The sequence below is a fragment of the Taudactylus pleione genome, unplaced genomic scaffold (genome assembly GCF_031769625.1).
Source record: "Taudactylus pleione unplaced genomic scaffold, aTauple2 ptg000208l, whole genome shotgun sequence".
NCBI lineage: Eukaryota > Metazoa > Chordata > Amphibia > Anura > Myobatrachidae > Taudactylus > Taudactylus pleione.
The window spans coordinates 2,020,614-2,036,963 of NW_028284610.1; the positions used below are offsets into that span (position 1 = coordinate 2,020,614).

The window sequence follows — 16,350 nt, forward strand, 5'->3', positions numbered from 1 at the left end:
ATATTTTATTACTGTTATTCTTATATAATAAAGAAAATGATAACTTCATGGTTTATATTTAAATCAAACTGAGCAGTGATGTATTTTAGAATATGAATCCTAATGTAAAAAAAACAAAAGCTTTTCTTGTGTTTGTGAGCTGGTTGGTGTTATAGATACAGTACCTTGGTGTATGTATCAGTGATGTTAATCTGGCACATATGTGAATGATGTGGATACTTTCGTGATTTGTATGGCTAAGCCTATAGGCGTAAATATACTTCATTTCTGTGCAGCATTTTAGAACTTATGGCTCGATTCAGATCCGCTCGCTAGATGCATTCACACGCTAGATGCTTTTGCAAATTTCGTCAAGGCAAGCAATTGCACGCCAAAGCATTAGCACGCCCACTATGTCTTGGCATGCTATCGCTCTGTGTATGCAGACACCCACCAGCTTGTCTTAAGATGCCCACTTGCGTACATCATCTCCAGGATGTGTATGCAACCATCGGTACATGGAGTACCATTGGAAGCAAATGCAGTGCTTGTGGCTGACCATACCCTTCTGCAAGCACTGCAAGTGCTTCAGTGTGAAATACAACCAAGTGACATGTACTATGACGCTGTGTCTTAATTATGCACGCCTCTGAAATGGTGTTAAGACGTTCAGGCACGCCTGTGTTTGCACCTCCACTCCCCCGTTTCTAGTGCCCAGCCCCTGTCACCACCCACAAATGTCTTCTCCTGTCACTCATTCTGCAGGGCTGTCTATGGGCGGCGAGTGTATGCTTCCCGATCGCTCGCACTGGTTCACGCACGTGCATTGCGATGCGTATGCATGCGCAGAATGCAAACAATCAGCTGGCAGAGTGTGAACACATCCTAACGAGCGGGTCTGAATCAGGCCCTTAGTTTTTAGACACATATAGTATATTGTATGGCCATCTCAGCATCAGCCACCGGGTGTGTACTAGCAGGAAATCTAAGTTCATTCATGACACTTATTTCAGTGACATGTCAGAGGAATGGCTACTGAATGTGTAAGAACAAAACTTTACTTTGTAGCTTGCTTTGTATGTTCACATTTGCTAACTGCAACATGTTTACTAAGTTTAATATGTATTGTGTGTCATTTCATGGTGTTTCAGGATAAGGGTTTTATCTAGAGATGTGCGCCGAACCTCGTGTTTTCGTTTTGGTTTTGGATCTGGGTCTCCCCTGGTTTTGGATCTGAATCTGGTTTTGGATGTTTTTCCTTGGTGTTTTGTTTTTCGGTTTTGGTTATGGATTTTTTCTTAAAATATCATAAGAACAGCTTAAATAACATAAAATGTGTCTGTTTTCGTTCCTACAGTATTATTAACCTCAATAACCTCTATTTCCAGTCATTTCCATTCAATTTTGACCACCTCACAATATTATTTTATTCATCTATTTGAGGCCAAAAGGTTGCATCCAGCTAGCTGGCTGACTAAGCTAAGCGACACAGTAGGCGGCAATAACATGTGGCAGTTCAGCTTCCAATTTCCAACATTGATACAGTGTGTTATACAGTGTGGGTTGGATACACCAATAGTGCACTTACTGTGATGGTAGTGACCGCAGAACGGGCTTGCTGACGGTGTCCTCAGTACATGGAATGGCAGTGCTGCAGTGCTGGCAGTGTCCTCAGTGCAGGGTACCAGCAGTGTCAGCAGAGCGGGGGTGCCAGCAGTGTCTTCAGTGCAGGTTTGCTGGCTGTGTCGGCAGTGCAGGGGTTGCTGATGGTATCCTCAGTACACGGAATGGCGGTGCTGCAGTGCTGGCAGTGTACTCAGTGAAGGGTACCGGCGATGTCGGTAGTGCCAGTGGTATCTTTAGTGCAGGTTTGCTGGCTGTGTCAGCAGTGCGGGGGTTGCTGACGGTGTCCTCAGTACATGGAATGGCAGTGCTGCGGTGCTGGCAGTGTCCTCAGTGAAGGGTACAGGCGATGTTGGCAGTGCTAGTGGTGTCTTCAGTGCAGGTTTGCTGGCTGTGTCAGCAGTGCAGGGTTTGCTGACAGTGTCCTCAGTACAAGGTATGGCAGTGTGGGAGTGCTGGAAGTGTCCTAAGTGCAGGGTACTGGCGGTGTCGGCAGAGCGGGGGTGCCAGTGGTGTCCTCAGTGTAGGTTTGCTGACTGTGTTGACAGTGCAGGGGTGTTCTCAATGCAGGGTGCTGGCGGTGTCGGCAGCATGGGGGAGCCAGTTGTTCCAGCAGAGGGGCTGCCGGCGGTGTCAGCAGTGGGGGTGCCAACTGCTGGTGTGTCGGCAGCGGGGAGTGCCGGCAGCAGGTGTGTAGGCAGCGGGTGGTGCTGGCTGCGGGAACTAGTGTCATCTTCTTTTTTTCCCTGAATTCAATGGGCTTAACGCTGATTGGTTGAGAGCCGTGACAGATGGCTCTGTCAGCCAATCAGCGCTTTGCCCATTGAAGGCAAAGGGATTTTTAAAAATGGCCGCTAGAGGCAAAACCTTGAGATCCAACAGAGGATCGTGAGGTTTTGCCTTGATTAGGGATCCGGGGCAGGAACAGAGATCTGAGGGGCGCCTCGGATCACCCCGGATCCCCGAAGTTCGCGTGGGAACCAGACCCGCTCATCTCTAGTGTTATCCTGTCTAATTATACCTTTGTTGAAGACCCACACTGCTGATGAGCACAAATTTAATGGTGAACACATTACTACTGAATTTGTAAATGATAGTCTACCTTTAGACTTTTGAAGAGCAGGTTCCGAAGCCTTGATAAACCTGCGGTGTGCTTCTTTATGCTCCAGCAAAGTAGGCTGATATGGTTTCTTGCTCCCTACAGCACTCAGTTGCTTTACCAGTAGACAACAAGGAAGCAGGAATGTGAATAGTACACTTTTACTAATACTTCACAAGTAAGTGGTCTTCAACCACTCATTCATACCAGTAAAAACTATAATATTATGTTTTATCACACACAAAATTATTTTTCTCAATTCTATTTTATAGGATGACTCACTTTTGATATCCCTACTTTGCCACCTTTAGTGTGGACACTTCATCATGCAGGATTTCCTATTATAGACATTGGTGGTGTGCTGGCAGCTGCCCATTTTATGTCTTTTTTTGACCATACATAGATGTTTTAGGTCCACTTTAAACCAGATTATAAAAAACAGACTTAAATATTATAATACATTTTGATTATACAATGTTTCAAGTGTAATCATAACATTGCACTGAAGGGGAGGTTTTGCTATGTTATTTTTACAATCTAAGGACTTCCTGCCGTAAAAAAGGATTTTTTTTTTTTTTTTATATTTTCTGGAGATGAAATAAACAATTGGACAGAGGCTGTTTGTTATTATTTCATACAAAGGCTTTCCTTAATTTAATTGTAAAGACAAACAGCATTAAACATAAAGATACTTTGATTTGTATATGGTGCTGTCCATGTGGATTGCAATGGAATATGTAGGAAAGAGAAGACTGCAAGAAAAGGATGTAGACAACTGTTCTTTATGCTGCACTATGGACCTGATTCAGAGCTGTATGCAATGTTTTCGCAGTTGAGCGATATTTTGCAACTGCGCATAAGTGAAACGCAGAAGAGAGTATTACTGTGCATGCATGAGTTGAAGTTTGAGATGCCATTTGCAAAGTATCCATAATTGCAACCAGGGCCGTAGCTAGGGTAGTGCGACCAGTGCCATGGCACAGGACAGGGGGCGCTGTCTGGGCCTGTAAATTTTCCTGTTTATTATCATTCTCGCTTGTAGCTTCCTCTTCTCTTATCCCCAGCATCTCCTGGCTGCCCCAGGAGTGTTCCTATCTCTTCCGTAGCCCTTCCCCATGAAGCCATGGCCCTTTTTCAGGTGCACTATCTTATGTCCCTATTTAAAAAAAATGGTGGGGCGCCAATGCTCTCTCTAGCACAGAGCACCAAAAAGTCTAGCTACGGCTCTGATTGCAAAGTCCTGAGAAGACCACCGCGATCCATGAGCATTCTATGGTGAAGTCGGGGAGGTGACTGAAAGTGAACCCAAAAAGAGGCCGACCCATGGGCGTGTTATGGGAGTTTCAAAGGTGTGTCTGCGATCATGACTGCATTCCCAATCGCAGAACCACAATCTCATAAGCCGTATTTAGAGAGATATACTTGAATCTGCGCAGCCCAGAACTTACTCCAGGACTCGATGTAGGTCCGATGTTGTGCCGATTCATGGTGCGTTCTCAACCCCAGCAGATCTCCTCGCAATGTAGATAAGGAAAGTAGGCGTAACAGCATTTGCTCAGTCCATTGCACGCTAGTTCAGGCGGTGAGATTTTTGGCAGGAATTTGCATATTTTTGCACGTGGACTGTTTGAGAAATCGCAACTGCGAATGTAATATCATACTACTCTGAATTAAGCCCTATGGGAGTCTATTTACTAAGCCTTGGATGGAGATAAAGTGAACTGAGATAAAGTACTTGCCAATGAGCTTCTAACTGCCATGTCACAGGCTGTGTTCGAAAAATGTTAGTTAGGAGCTGGTTAGTTGGTACATTATCTCTGTCGACTTTATCTCCATCCAAGGCTTAGTAAATAGACCCCTATGTCATCAGCAGATTTTTCACTTTTTTTTGCATTGCCTAATAACTTTTTGTTTTAGATTACGGTAAGACAATTCATGAAAAATGTGGGCTGTAGCTTCAGGTTCTAATGGAGGGAAGGATTCTCACAATCCAACCTTAGATTTTAAAGTTGGCTACCTACAGACACACCCCATAGATAGCCATATTGGACTAGACCCAAAAGATTGATGCACTGGCCGAGACTGGTTTATTTGCAGGTTACAGTTGGGTTGCATGTTTATCTATTGACCATACAACAATATGCCTGATAATGGGCCAATTGATTCCAGTGAAATGTATATTAGGCTCATTTTGTGGCCATACATTTATGTATAAAAACCTCAATCAGTCAGGGAAACAAAACAAATAACACACACACAGACACACAAACACACACACATTTAAAGTAAAAACCTCAATCAGTAAGGAAAACAAAACAAATAACACACATACTCACACACATGCAGACACACACACACAACATAGACAGAGATATTTATAAAGTAAAAACAACAATCAGTAAGGATAGCAAATAAATGCAGTAAGTGACAAGAAAACAAAAAGCACAACACAACTCTCAAAACTTAATTGCTTACTAACACCTATGAAATAATAAGTTTCCATCACTTCTTTCCTGTGATTCCTATTAAAGGTTCTGATTCACTATGGATCGCTATTTCGATCACAGCTGTGATTACGCATGCAGGTCTGCTGCGAAAATATGTCAATGACTGCAATCGCAAATCTAGTATAGAGACGCCAAAAGCCAGCATGGAGACACCCACTGCCAATTTTGCACATCCGTAATACCTTACAATCCTTTGTATACATTGGTTACATAGAGTACCATCGGCCCCTCACACACAATTACATCAGGTCTGACCTTACTCAGATATTGCTAACCTCGTCATACACGATGACTAAACAAGGTGCGTATGTTGTCGCAGTGTCTAATTTATGCACGCCCAAGTAACAGCATTCAAACGGACAGATACACCTGCGTTTCTCAGATCACTCCCCTGTCGCTGCCCCCAAACGTTCACCTGATGTCACTCACTCTGCGGTGGCTTTGTATCTGCGTGGGCGATCGCAATGCTAACTATTGCATGCACACTGCGATGCATACGCATGCACAGTACACACCATTGACCGATTTGCATACACAGTTGCAATTGTGATCCATGATGAATCAGGCCCAAAGATAATGAGGATGTGCCACAGTTTAAAAAATTATTTTATAGCTGTTTTGAGGTTACAAAGCAACGTGTTTTGTGATGTAATACAAATCAATCTCAAACACAATTGAGTTTTGGGTGGGACACTGCTGTTTTGCTGTAAGTAAAACATGACATTATATATAGTTTGGATTGTCTACATTGTCTTTCACTAATTAATTGTCGTATTGTATTAGAACATAATTACTTATTTCAAGCACAGTTCAGAGTATTATTAAACATTGACGTGGACACCCTGATATCATACATTCCAGATAAATGCTACATATCCTACCCCCTTGGGAGAGTAAGCAAACATCCCGGAAATGCAAATGCTGCCTTGATTTGACATTATGCATGTAGTAGTCATGTTAAGTTCTCTTCTATCTTCTCACCTCGCAGCCTTCATCTTATTCCATAATATAAACATTAGTTTACAGGTTACCTGAAGTCCCTGTCTCCCTTCAGAAATGCAACCTAAGTGGAGCACTGACAGAGTGCTCAGGATACTCAGGATGTAGGCTCCATTATTTGGTACTACAGAGTCCGGACATAGCATCTACAGGTACCATGAGAGGCAGATGAGGAAGCTGCAGCCTGCAGGGCATTATACTTGGCTGGGGCATGTTACAGCTGGAAATACTGTAGGTGTATTTAGTCTACATAGCTCCTACTTGCAATGACAGGCCCTCTCCGAATTTTTTCTAAGTTAGAACACCCAGTTACGATCTTTTTATGCCCCTTTTTGTTGCAAGTGGAGATGAGACTGAAATGCGTATGACTCTTCATCGTACCTAGCGGCACACACATGATTCGGGAACATGCACAGTGCAAAAATACGCAAGATGCTCTCTGAAAACATGCATACATTATGTTCCCCTCTGCATCAGCTCCTGTATGTCCGAGTTGGCATCTATTGTATTCAAGATGTCCATAGTCCATATTTGCCTATTCTCCCGATTTGGCCGGGAGCCTCCCGAAAATTTGATCTGCTCCCGGCCCCCCGGAAAGGCAGGCAAGCCACCTGGCGGCCTCCGCCCCCCCTCCCCTCCCCCCGCAGTTACAAGAGAATCCCAAACTGTAGCTCGTCATTTTGGCCCCGCCTCCTGTTTCACAATGACGGTAATCACGGACACACCCCTGCACCACCCCTCAATGCTGGCCACGCCCACTGCTATGTCAATCTTGCTGCCCCATCCCAGAAGGGGCCTCCAGAATGTCGGCAACCCTGCCATAGTCATGAAGCATACCATCTACTCTGCTCATCGTGCTGTATAAATATGTTTATTAAATCTTAATGCTTTGGCACAATCTTTGCATTTGATCTCTAAAAGGGTCAGTAACCATATTTGCCTATAGTAAGCGCAGTGGTGGTGCAGTTGGTAGTGCTGCCAGTTTCCAGGGAAAGTCTCAGGTTTTGCAGACTTATGGTGCATACACACGATCAGATTTTTCCTTCAGATATGAACGATAACGATTTAAAAATCGTTCAGTCGTTCATATCTGAAGGAAAATCGTTCATATCTGACATGCCTGAACGATGGACGATCAACGATGCGCGTTCCCGTTTGTCAGATAACGATATCTGACATCTGATGGGTTTGCAGTCAGACTTGGACGATTCCATTCATTTTAATGCAGTCAAAAATCGTTCAATCGTTCAAAACTTTGGTAAAATCGTTCAATCGTTCAGTCGTTCATCTGACAAATCTGACAAGTCTGACAAATCTGACCGTGTGTATGCTCCATTATGTGTAAACTTTTTCTCTAGGCTTTATAAAATGATGGGCCTGATTCAGTATGGATCACAATTGCGATCGCAGCAACGTAATCGCATGCAATGAAGCTTCAAAAATATGCTAATACCTGCCACAGACCAGCCAGCATAGAGACGCCCACTGCTGCTTTCTCACATCCATACTACCTTGCAGTCCTGCATATACTGTACATCGGTAACATCGAAGCACATCGGCCTGTCACGCACAATTACAGCAGCTCAGACTCATCGCAGAAATTGCAATTCTTGTCGCATGCAAAAGGTTTACATACAGTAATCTTGGGCACTGTTGGCATACTGTGATCTAGGGGAGCACTGTGTTACATATTGTAATATGGAGGCACTGTGTGCTATACTGTGATCTGGGGGTACTGTTGGCATACTGTGATCTCTGGGGAGGCACTGTATGACATACTGTAATCTGAAGGCACTGTGTGTCATACTGTAATCTGCGGGGAATTTTTACATACTGTGATCTGGGGGAGCACTGTGTGACATACTTTAATCTGGGGGCACTGTGTGGCATACTGTGAACTGGGCGTACTGTGGCATACTGTGATCTGGGAAGGTACTGTGTGGCAGACTGTAATCTGGGTGCACTGTGTGTCGTAATGTGATCTGCAGGCAATTTTTACATACTGTGAACTGGGGGAGCACTGTGTGACATACTGTAATCTGGGGACACTGTGTGGCATACTGTGATCTGGGGACGCTGTGGCATACTGTGATCTGGGAAGGCATTGTGTGGCATACTGTGATCTGGGGAGAACTGTGTCATACTGTGATCTGGTGGAGTACTGTGTGACATACTGTAAGTTGGGGGCACTGTATGGCATACTGTGTTCAGGGGTGGGAGGCAATACTATGTGGCATAAAATGAACAACCACTGTGGAGAGAGGTATCTCTCTAGAAGCATTGGGGGCCCCTTTAAAATGTTGCTATAGACCCTACAAAGTTGTAGTTATGCATCTGCATAATACCTTAAACTTCTGTTGTGATATACAAGTGATACTGGTTAGCATTACTGCATCACATCACTGAGGTCTTGGATTCAATTCCCAACATGGCCCTAAATGTGTGGAGTTTGTATATTCGCCCCATGAGTGGGTTTCCTCCAGGTACGCCTTTTTCCTCCCACAATCCAAAAATATACTGGTAGGTTAATTGGCTCCTTAAAAAACTTTAGCCCTATTGTGTATGTGTGTGTATGTGGTATGGCAAGGACGGCTTGATACACTCAGATAGACCCACACAGCTGGGAAGTGCTGGACTGGAGAGGCGCCACCGTCTTCTCCATTTGCCGTGTTCCCACAGTGGGTGTAGGGAGAGACGTAATGACATCTCTCCCACAGTGCCGAGCGTAAGGAGCTGTCGAACGGAAGGCGCAGGAGCAGGGATTCAGATAAGTACAGTGTTATGTGTGTATCTTTATGTGTAAGGGGCACTAGTACTGTAGGCAATGTATAGGGGACACTACTACTGTGGGCATTACATAGGGACACTATTACTGTAAATATTGCATAAGGGGCACTATTAATGTGAGCATTAGGTGTAAGGGTCATTACTGTGGCATTGCATGTTAGCGGCAGTACTGTGGGCATTGTGTATAAGGGTCACTACTGTAGGCAATGGGTATAAGGGGCACTTCTGTAAGCATTGTGTATAAGGGACACTACTGTGTGTGGTAACGTGAATAAGGGACACTACTATGTGGTGTAATGTGGATCAGGGGCACTATGTGTAATGTGAATAAGACTGTACTGCTGTGTGTGACGTAATTTGAATTGGGCGTACTATTGTGTGGCCACACCCCTTTCTTGTGAGACCACGCACATTTTTCGGCACGCGCTGTCCCTTTATGCAAAGGGAGGGCGTAAATTTATAGCACCACCCCTGTGGTAGGGAGTATAGATTGTAAGCTCCACTGGGGCAGGGACGGATGTAAATGGCCAAATATTCTCGGTAAAGTGCTGCAGAATATGTGTGCGCTATATAAGTAACTGGAATGGCCAAATATTCTCTCACTGTGGAATATGTGTGTGCTTTATAATTAACAGGTAATAAATAAATAATATGGCCAGGGAATGGAACATTGGGGCTGATGCAGGGTTATGAGCAAGTCAGTTTTAGAAGTGTATTTTCACATTGCCCATGCTCTGGAGCCCAACTAACACAAGCAGGGGTGATGCAAAGCTATTCACAATACTCACATTTCATATTGTAACTGAAGGGGCATAACTGGCTGGTAACAGGGCAGTTGTAGGCAGATTTATAGAATTGTGTGCAGTGGGCACGCATAAATATGGATCTATTGCACCGTGAGTAGGTCTGGGGCAAGTGCTCACTGACAATGGTGACAGCCATGAAACCATGCATGTGTATAGGGGCAGTCCGGTAGCAAAGATGTGATTAACTCTGCATGCGGTGAGTATACGCGTTTTTAGGGGGTGCACTATTGATTGCAGATTCCCAATAGTCGGGAATCTGCGCATGTGCCGGACCTGTACTGTGCACCTGCAGTAACGGTCTGTGATGTTGTACGCAGTCTGGCAGCAGTCTGTCAGTGATTGACAGTCTGCTGCCATTTCTGGATGGGGCCAGTGATGCCCTGTGTTTCCCAAAATGAAGGCGTGTTGTCGCCATTGGGGGGGAGTGGAGGGGTCAAGATCTCTGTCGGCTGAAGGAGATTCCGTGGCCTCTTTACTCATCTGGGGTGGCCGACTTGCCTGTCCCCACGGTCACTCAACCAGCCAAAGGGATTAGTAATGCATACAAGAGGCATGACTTCAGCTGCATTACTATATTACAGCTATCGCAGCTGCTAACATGTGCAGTGCGGAAGCAAGTATGGCCGACTTGAGTTCGGTAGTAGATGGCGGCGCACAAGGACACAGCGGCTGAACGGTGCTCCCTACATTCTGATTGCCTGTCTTATTATGTGGTATAGTGCTGCTTGTTTTTTTTTGTTGACATCACTTGTGTTGTTAATAACAATAAAGTATTCATTCATTCACAATTGGCTAAATGTAATAGCTTCTCAGTTTCCGGCACTACAGTGATTCATGAGAGTCTCCCACTTTTTTTTAAGTGGCAATCATTTTAAAGGCTTAGCCAAGCTGTTTAGACTTTAAAATGACTTAAGCTGGCCACACACTAGACCAACTTACATCCAACCAGCCAACTTGTTGATTGGTTGGAATGAAAATCTGGTAAGGAATGGGAGTAAATGATGATCAGCAATTTGCTCCTAAATGCCAGAAAACAGATGAAAATGGTCATTCAGACAAGTTTGTTAAATGTTTGAGCTAAACTATTTGTTCAAACAACAGTTTTGGTCCATTTCCCAGAATTTGGGAGAAAATTGATGATTGTATTCCTTACCAGATTTTCATTCCAACCAATCAACTAGTTGGCTGGTTGGACAGATAATCTTTAGATGTGTGGCCATCTTTACACTTTAAAAAAACGGGGAGACTCGCATAAATCTCTGCAGCGTTGGAAACCCAGATGCTATTACATTTATCTCCATATTTTTGTTTCCACAATATGTATGATAAGATGACTGAGTTTGGGGTACATTATGTTGAATTGTTGAAATGTTTTCATTTGCACAGTAGAATTTGATAGAAAATACCCCATTTGGTTGCTTAATGTACTCCAGTCCTTAATGCTCCTGCTGTGACAGCATTGTGAATAGTATGTACTCCATTGTGTGCATGGTTACAGGATATATTGCAAACAATTGTTTCAGGTTTTTTGCTGTACAGTATCAAACTGTGAAATACACTATTCGGCTCATAGGCACAGTGCAGGAGCCGTTTTCTGTACCAGACATTCACTGGACATCACAGTGTGAGCACAATATATAACCTTTTCATTATTTCAGAGTATTGAATATAGTACATATAACTAAGGAATCTGCAATAAACTTGTTTTTTAATTAATTTTAAATCAGGTTATGCTATACATAAAATGATCAGCTTTAACTATTTTTTTTCACTGCAATGACACCACGAAATAAAAAAATATATAGGTAAGCATACATTTCTTAAATCTATGTTTCATTGCATATACAGCAGTCAGTGGTGGGCAACAGGCAGCCCTCCAAGCCTTCACGTGCTGCACCCATCGCCTTCCTGCTTTGTGAGTAGGGACCTGATTCAGAGTTATATACTGTGAGCATCGCTGCTACGTCTTTGGACACAGCAATGATACTAACATATGCTAATGTTGATGTGTTAATAGATGCTTCCTGCATGCTTGTGTGATCCGCAGCTGCTTCCAAGGACGCAGCCATCGGATTACTTGTGAGACCATCAGACACCTGAGTAACCCTCAGGTTACTAAGATGGCCATCTCAGAGCTGTAGCCGGGGCAAGAAATTCTGCTTCAGCACTCCCAGAATATGGGGCCGACGCGGTACACGTTTTCCTGGAACTCTGCCCAGCGCCACCACTTCTCTGCCCCCAAATGATTGACAGGCTGTGGCTTAGGGGGTACTGTCTGAATCAGACCCTACTGTATATTTGTTTGTTTGTCAGAGGCGCAACTATGAACTTTACATGAGATAGCAGAGCTTGGAGACAAGGTTTCTATATATTCCAGTGAAGATGAGGAAATTTTATTTATTGCAATTACTATGTACGGACAACAAATAGCTAAGCATACTGTATCTATGTGTAGTGGAGGTTCATACCTAAAAACATATGCTGATCTGGGCTATAAGCTGTGGCTCCGTTTCTCTGTTGGTGTAGAACTAAAGCAGTGAGCAGGAAAGCGCTTAGTAGCAGTCTCACAATATAATGGGAGACTTATGTACAGTATCAAGATTGAGAGCTCCATGGCCACTTCTCTGCAATGACAGATGCATGGGCCCCAGCTGCCTGTCACATGCATGTCTCTGTTGAGACTAGCCCTGATAAGTATTCCCCACCCCTCTCCCCAGCGTCAGGTGCAAAAAAAATGGTAAAGAAAAATCTTTGAGGAAGAGAAAATAATAAACCACACAAGGGTGGCTGTCCTGTCTGGGTCTCCCACTAGAGGGTCACATACAGTATGATGATGTAGAGGGCCGCAGGTTGTGCATGGCTGGTACATAACTTCTAATATTCCAGATTTAACATGGTGGCACAGTGTTACGCATTGTTGCTTTACAGCACTGGGGTGATGAGTTAAATTCCTATCCAGGGCCCTTTGTGTGGGATCTGTATGCTCTCCTGTGTTTCCATTATTTTTTTTCGGTACTCCTGTTTATTCTCACATTAAAAAAAAATATATTGCATGGTTAATTGGATTGTGAATAAGTGAGCCCTATTGTGCAAATCTGCATTCATGTTCCCATGTATTGGAGTTTAGTGTAAGCTCCGATGGGGCAGGGACTGATGTGAATGACTAATATTATCTGTACAGTCAGGGCCAGATTAACAATGGGGCAGACGGAACTCCAGCTCCAGGCCTCCACATAAAAATAGGCCTATCATCATGACAGCATGATGTTGACTGGTCATCTGCTGCCCACAAGGTCAGCCATAATTCATAAGTAGTAAAATTGTATTTCTAGTTACCTCTTTTTCTTTTATATGTTTAGGGAGACCTTGGGGCTGATAGTGTAGGGTGTATACACTCCCACATGGCACTGGCCACTCCCACACTGCACTGGTCACACTTATCATAATAGGCCCTTGATCATTTCAGCTCCAGGCCCATGTGGTCCTCAATCCGGCCCTGTGTACAGTGCTGTGTAAAATGGTGGTCCTATATAAATAGTGATAATAATACCTTTTTGTTGAGGAAAACTAGGACTGCCCCCATAAAAGTTAAATAGTTGGGGGATATCCTTTGTCTAAATAACAGCTTCCAATTGATTACTATAGCCATGAATCTTTCTATTTTTTCTTTTTCATTTTTATTTGACAGCCTTGTAGGACACTACTAAATTAGACTCATATAGACCTCCTTCATTTTAGAAACCTCCAGAGGGATTTTTTTTTTTTTAGTAATGTTCAGTTCTGGTTACTTCCAAATCCTTTATTATTTTTCTTGTACTTGATTGTTGATTTCATGTCATTAGAGATTAATTCCTAACATTGCATTATGGGCAAAGTTTACATTAAGCCATATAGACCAGTGTGACACTTGACTTCATTATATAACTTGCACTGACTGGACAGATAATCGCTAAATGCCTTCCACATCCACAATAATTCCTGTGCCACAGACCGTCACCAAACACCAAACCATAACAGATGTGACCGTCTCTAAAATGCGTGGTAGTGTTTTTTTCCCTTCAAATACTTGTATCTTGTGTAGTTAAGACTGAAGACAATTTTTTTAGTCCAAAATATATTCACAAAGTTTTGGCTTTATATACAGTACTTGCTCTCCAGCAGACTGTCAATCAAGTCCTGATAGTGTCCTCCATTGCCTGGTGTCCCCCTCCTTCCTAGATAAACTCAATTGAATGTATTATTTTGCATTAATTTATAATTGCATTTTACCTGGTAGCACATGAATGTGTCTCTCTTTACACAAAGATTTTAACAGCAGTGTTGTAGATAATCTCAATACCGACATCCGAATCCCGACAAGGGACTTAAGATAGGTGTCGAAATACCGACGCCTATCTTAATCCTGACACCGGACCGTAGAAGAACGCCAGCCCGAACGAGGTAAGTCTGGTGCACCCTAAGCGTTAGCCGCGGGGGGTGTTAGGTTTAGCGAGCATAGCGGGGTTAGGTTTTAGGAGGTGGAGGTTCGGCACCCCTAGGGGGAGGGTTAGGCACCACCGGGGGGGGGTTAAGGTTAGGCAACCCCCCAGGAGCGTTAGGTTTAGGGTGCGGTAAGGGGAGGTTAGGGTCAGGCACTACGGGGGGGGGGAGTTTAGGGTTAAGCACCACTAAGGGTGGGTTAGGGTTAGATGGGGGAGAGGGGTAGGGTACTTACCTTCCCTGTCGGGATCTTCTCCCTTCGGGCTGCCGGTGTCGGGATATGAACCGGCAGCTATTCCATTGGTATTATTAATATTATTAGAATTATTTATAAAGATTTCTGTAATCTTGACATTAGTGAATTGGTCACAATGTCATCATTACAATCTAACGTAGAAAATATCTGCTGCTGCTAGCAAAGTTGGTATGGTCCTAAAATGACCTAAGATTGATTTTAGATTGAAATCTAAAAATATTAAATCCATATAATTTCTTTAACCTCAAATTACACTAAGGGGTTTATTTTAGGGGTGAGCGGGTTCGGATTTCTGAAATCCGAACCCCCCCGAGCCCCCCCGATCCGAGTCCGATCCGAGTCAGGCTCGACTTTTCCCGCCTGACTCGGATTCTGAAATCGAGGCAAAACGTCATCTTCCCGCCTTCCGAGTCTCGCGGGTTTTGGATCCTATATAAGGTACCCACGTCGGCGCCATTTTCTCACTCGGCTGTGGACAGTGAAGAGGGAGGGTGGGAGTTAGGGCTGTGTAGTGTAGTGTAGTGTAGTGCTGCTGTTGTCCACTACTTCAAAGTCCATAGGGGCTGGCTGTGTTGTGCTGTGCTGCTGTTGTTAATAGGGGCTGTGTCCACTACTTCAAAGTCCATAGGGGCTGGCTGGACTGTGTTGTGCAGTCAGTTCTCCATAGGGGCTGTGTCCACTCCAAAGTCCTGTGCAGTGTCCCAGTCCTAAAGAGGTGCTGTAGTGTTGTCCAGGGGGTGCTCTGTCCATCAGGGGTGCTCCCCCCAAGTGCTAAAAATATAATATATTTTCTGTGTTTGTGAATTGTGTGCGCAGTAGCCGCACGTGCATCAACAAAGTAGTGCCAAGCGTGCGCCTGTGTCATAAGTAAAGGGCCGGCTGGCTTGACCGTTAAAGGGTGCTGTAACCCCCGAAAGTACACTCCAGTCCAAACCAAAAAAAAATTATTTTCTGTGTTTGTGAATTGTGTGCGCAGTAGCCGCACGTGCATCAACAAAGTAGTGCCAAGCGTGCGCCTGTGTCATAAGTAAAGGGCCGGCTGGCTTGACCGTTAAGGGTGCTGTAACCCCCGAAAGTACACTCCAGTCCAAACAAAAAAAAAAATTATTTTCTGTGTTTGTGAATTGTGTGCGCAGTAGCCGCACGTGCATCAACAAAGTAGTGCCAAGCGTGCGCCTGTGTCATAAGTAAAGGGCCGGCTGGCTTGACCGTTAAGGGTGCTGTAACCCCCGAAAGTACACTCCAGTCCAAACCAAAAAAAAAATTATTTTCTGTGTTTGTGAATTGTGTGCGCAGTAGCCGCACGTGCATCAACACAGTAGTGCCAAGCGTGCGCCTGTGTCATAAGTAAAGGGCCGGCTGGCTTGACCGTTAAGGGTGCTGTAACCCCCGAAAGTACACTCCAGTCCAAACCAAAAAAAAAATTATTTTCTGTGTTTGTGAATTGTGTGCGCAGTAGCCGCACGTGCATCAACAAAGTAGTGCCAAGCGTGCGCCTGTGTCATAAGTAAAGGGCCGGCTGGCTTGACCGTTAAAGGGTGCTGTAACCCCCGAAAGTACACTCCAGTCCAAACCAAAAAAAAATTATTTTCTGTGTTTGTGAATTGTGTGCGCAGTAGCCGTACGTGCATCAACAAAGTAGTGCCAAGCGTGCGCCTGTGTCATAAGTAAAGGGCCGGCTGGCTTGACCGTTAAGGGTGCTGTAACCCCCGAAAGTACACTCCAGTCCAAACCAAAAAAAAAATTATTTTCTGTGTTTGTGAATTGTGTGCGCAGTAGCCGCACGTGCATCAACAAAGTAGTGCCAAGCGTGCG

General features: G+C 44.2%; 1 protein-coding gene and 1 pseudogene across 2 annotated transcripts in view; one reads left to right on the top strand and one right to left on the bottom strand.

The window, feature by feature from the left end:
- Positions 1 to 16,350, top strand: part of POU6F2 (POU class 6 homeobox 2) — a 750,988-nt gene that overhangs the window by 116,621 nt on the left and 618,017 nt on the right. The gene's annotated exons all lie outside the window — the stretch shown is intronic.
- LOC148517838 (uncharacterized) overlaps positions 1 to 16,350 on the bottom strand; it is a 52,388-nt pseudogene that overhangs the window by 777 nt on the left and 35,261 nt on the right.